Below are 4,621 nucleotides of genomic sequence, written 5' to 3' on the forward strand. Positions count from 1 at the left end.
CAGCACACCAGGCTTCCCTGTCCTTCACTGTCTCCCAGAGTTTGCTCAAACTCATGTCCATTGAGTCAGTGATGGTATGTAACCATCTCGTCCTCTGCTGCCCCCTTCTCCTCTTGCCCTCAATCTTTCCCAGCATCAGGATCTTTTCCAGTGAGTTGGTTCTTCGCATCAGGTAGTCAAAGTATTGGAGCTTCAGCTTTAGCATCAGTCCTTCTAATGAATATTCAGGGTTGATTTCCTTTAGGATTAACTGGTTTGATCTCCTTGCTGTCGAAGGGACTCTCAAGAGTCTTCTCTAGCACCACAGTCTGAAAGCATCAGTTCTTCAGCTCTCAGCTGTCTTTATGACCCAACTGTCATGTCCGTGCATGACTCCTGGAGAAACCAGGTTTGGTACATTGACCTTTGTCAGCAAAGTGATGTTGCTGCTTTTTATTATGCTGTCTAGGTTTGTCATAGCTTTTTTGTCCAAGGAGCAAGCATCTTTTAATTTCATGGCTGCAGTAACAATCTGCAGTGATTTTGGAGCCCAAGAAAATAAAATCTGTCACTGTTTCCATTTTTTTCCCCATCTATTTGCCATGAAGTGATAGGGCCAAATGCCATGATCTTCATTTTCTGCATGTTGAGTTTTAAGCCAATATTTTCATTCTCCTCTTTCACCTTCCTCAAGACACTCTTTAATTCCTCTTTGCTTTCTGTCATTAAGGTGGTGTCATCTGCATATCTGAGGTTATTGATATTTTTCCTGGCAATCTTGATTCCAGCTTGTGAGTTACACAGCCTGGCATTTCGCATGATGTACTCTGCATAGAAGTTTAATAAGCAGGGTGACAATATACAGCCTTGACATACTCCTTTCCCTATTTTGAACCAGTTTGTTGCTCCATGTCCAGTTCTAACTGTTGCTTCTTGACCTGCATACAGGTTTCTCAGAAGGCAGGAAAGGTAGTCTGGTATTCCCATCTCTAAGAATTTTCCACAGTTTGTTGTAATCCACACAGTCAAAGGCTGCAGAAGTAGATGTTTTTTCTGGAATTCTCCTTTTCTATGATTCAATGGATGTTGACAATTTGATCTCTGGTTCCTCTGCCTTTTCTAAATTCATTTCGTATGTCTGGAAGTTCTCAGTTCACATACTGTTGAAGCCTACCTTGGAGGATTTTGAGCATTACCTTGCTGCAAGTGTCTGGGCTTACTGAAATAATTTCTTTTTTCTTTTTTTTTTTTAACATGCCCCTTGCTTAGGGAGTGTCTGTAGCCTGACAGCAAGTATTCTTCTTGAAATCCCTTAGAGCTCACTGGTTCACACTGAATCCTTAAGTTGCTAGTTCACTTTTGGGAGTGGCAGATGGCTGCTGTTTGCAGGTATTGTTCCTCCTGGAATTTAATTCACTTTTTGGAGGGCGGTAACCATGAATAGTTGTGACACCCTTGTTTATTAATATGGTAGAAGATATTCTCTTTCATATGTTAATGAAGGATAATTTTTTTTTTACAGTTTAGTAAAGGACAAACATTTAAGATAAACATTTATTTAGGATAAATTATTTATCTTTAGAAGGATAAATTGTTTAGTTGAGAAAGATATATTATGTTTTTACTGTTCAGTATCACTCTGTGTAAGATGAATTGTAGCAAAATAAATTCACTCAGTCTACAACATCTGTACTCGTCCAATTACTAAGATTCAATATGTGTATCTCTGAACAGAGCTAAATCTTAAACATCACTCAGAGGGATTTGAGTCTCATGCTGAGGTTACAAGTAGCATTATTTAGAAGATCTGCTTTTAGTTTGAAATTTTCAGTTTGTATCGATCACAATGGCCTTAATGCCCAGCCCCCAACCTCCAGCTTCACTAAACTTTAGACAAGCTTCTTACTAACTATAGGCCTCTGACCTCCCTTTACTTATAACACTTACTTTAGAAGACTTGTAACTGTAAATTCTTCCTCTGCCCTTTCAAGATGTAAAACTTCTTAAAAGCCTCTTGCAAGTTTTACAACCTAGGAATGTTTTTGTCAAGGAATTGAGAACCATTTGCTTGAAATATAATCATCAAAGGTGATAGCACAGGCACACCTCCCTAGTTTTAGTGTGCTTCACTTTATTGCACTTTGCAGATACTGTGTTGTTGTTGTTGTTGTTGAACAAATCGACAATTTGAGCAACCCTACATCCAGAAAGCTTATCAACACCATTTTTCCACCATTGTTTGATCATTTTACTTCTGTGTCACATTTTGGTACTTCCTGTAGTATTTCAATTTTTTTTTTCATTGCTGTTAAATTGTTATGGTGATCAGTGATCTTCACTGTTACTATTGTAATTATTTTGGGGTATCATGAACCATACCTGTATAAGTTGGCAAACTTCAGAAATAAAAATTGTGTGTCTTCTGATCACTCCACCAACCAGCAGTTCCTCTTCTCTCTTCCTCTCATTGGGCCTCCCTCTTCCCTGAGACACAGCAGTATTGAAATTAGGCCAGTTAGTAACCCTACAATGGCCTTTTAGGCATTCAAATGAAAGAGTCACAAGTCTCTAAATCAAAAGCTAGAAATGATTAAACTTAGTAAGGAAGGCATATCAAAAGCATAGGCTGAAAAGTAGGCCTCTTGTGCCACTTGGCCAAGTTGTAAATGTAAAGGAAATGTTCTTGAAGGAAATTAAACTTACCACTCCAGTGAACATAATTATGGTGAAAGGGCCTTACTGCTGTGATATTTAGAAAGTTTTAGTGGTCTGGATAGAAGTTCACACCAGCCACAACACTCCGTTAAGCCAAAGTGCAATCCAGAGCAAAACCCTAACTCTCTTCAATTCAGTGAAGGCTGAAAAAGGTGTGAGGAAGTGGCCGAGGAAAAGTTTGGAGCTAGTAGAGGTTAGGAAATGAGATAAAAGGGAAGAAGCCATTTCCATAATATAATGGTGCAAAGGGAAGCAGCAAGTGCTAATGTAGAAGCTTAAACTTATCCCGAAAATCTAGTTAAGATAATGAAGGTGGCTACAATAAACAAGAGTTTTTCAGTATAGACTAAACAGCCTTCTGTTGGAAGATGTCATCTAGGACTTTCACAGCTAGAGAAGCAAAGTCAATGCCTGGCTTCAAAGAACAAGTGACTCGTGCTAGGGGCTAACACAGCTGGTGACTTTAACTCAAAGTTAGTGCTCATTTACCATTCTGAAAATCCTTGAGCCTTTATAAATGATGCTAAATCTACTCTGTTCTCTGTAAATGAAACAACAAAGCCTTGAAGACAGCACATCTGTTAATAACACGGTTTGCTGAAATAGAAGCCCCTGTTCAGACCTACTTTTCTGTTCACTGGCAACGCACCTTATCACTTAAGAGCTCTGATGGAGAGGTACAATGAGATTAATGCTGGTTTCATGCCTGCTAACAGATCTATTCTGCATGAACCAAGAAGTCGTTTCAGCTTTCAAGGCATGACCTAGAGCATCATCCAGTAAATTTCCACTAGCTCATTTCAGCCCAGAGAAAACCTGCCACCCTGTATTTCACTGGAGTTGACTTTAAACTCAGTTTCAGCCTCTGTCCTCTACTGCAGTAGTCTAGAATGTCTTCATTGTATGATTAATTTTGTCCAGTTCAGTGTAGAGTCAAGGTTCAAATATTTCAGTGACTTTTGAAGGGAACTTTAACTTAGCTTATTTAGTTGCACAGTGGGAAACAAAGCAAAATAAGATATCTGACCTTGAATAATATCATCTGGATTTGAGTCTGTTCCTCCCTTTGTAGATTATTAAAGGATGAAGTTCATTTTTTCCTGTAATCACCAAGTAAGCATTGCCGCTGCTGCTGCTAAGTCGCTTCAGTCGTGTCCAACTCTGTATGACCCCATAGACGGCAGCCCACCAGACTCCCCCGTCCCTAGGATTCTCCAGGCAAGAACACTGGAGTGGTTTGCCATTTCCTTCTCCAATGCATGAAAGTGAAAAGTGAAAGTGAAGCCGCTCGGTTGTATCCGACTCTTATCGACCCCATGGACTGCAGCCTACCAGGCTCCTTCGTCCATGGGATTTTCCAGGCAAGAGTACTGGAGTGGGTTGCCATTAGGGACACACTAAAGTAAAGATGGGCTTCCCTGGTGGCTCAGTGGTTAAAGCATCTGCCTGGAATACAGGAGACCCGGGTTCGATCCCTGGGTTGGGAAGATCCCCTGGAGAAGGAAATGGCAACCCACTGGAGAATCCCATGGAGGGAGGAGCCTCGTAGGCTACAGCCCATGGGGTCGCAAAGAGTCAGACACAACTGAGCGACTTCAGGACATGACGATGATGAAAGTAAAGATAGGATATGTATTGCTTTACTAGCATTGCTATGTACTGGATGTTTATATCTCCCACAATATCATAGATTGAAACCTAATCTTCGATGTGCTACTATTTGGAGAGGGGACCTTTGGTGAGTGATTGGGTCATGAGGATAGAGTCTTTGTGACTGGGATTAGTGCCTTGTGAAAGAGACCCCATCACTACTAGCACAGCAATAAGAGAGTGTTTATGAACCAGGAAGTGGGCCCTCACTGGATCTTGAAACTGCTGGTGCCTTAATCTTGGACTTCCCCTCCACCAGAACTGTGAGAAATTAATT

General features: G+C 40.7%; 1 non-coding gene across 1 annotated transcript; it reads left to right on the forward strand.

Moving 5' to 3' along the window:
* The first annotated feature begins 4,109 nt into the window (after positions 1–4,109).
* TRNAS-GGA (transfer RNA serine (anticodon GGA)) lies at positions 4,110–4,181 on the forward strand. Its single transcript has one exon. It is a non-coding gene; the product is annotated as a tRNA-Ser (tRNA).
* Positions 4,182–4,621: the final 440 nt, after the last annotated feature.

This window comes from Ovis canadensis, chromosome 4, assembly GCF_042477335.2.
Source record: "Ovis canadensis isolate MfBH-ARS-UI-01 breed Bighorn chromosome 4, ARS-UI_OviCan_v2, whole genome shotgun sequence".
NCBI lineage: Eukaryota > Metazoa > Chordata > Mammalia > Artiodactyla > Bovidae > Ovis > Ovis canadensis.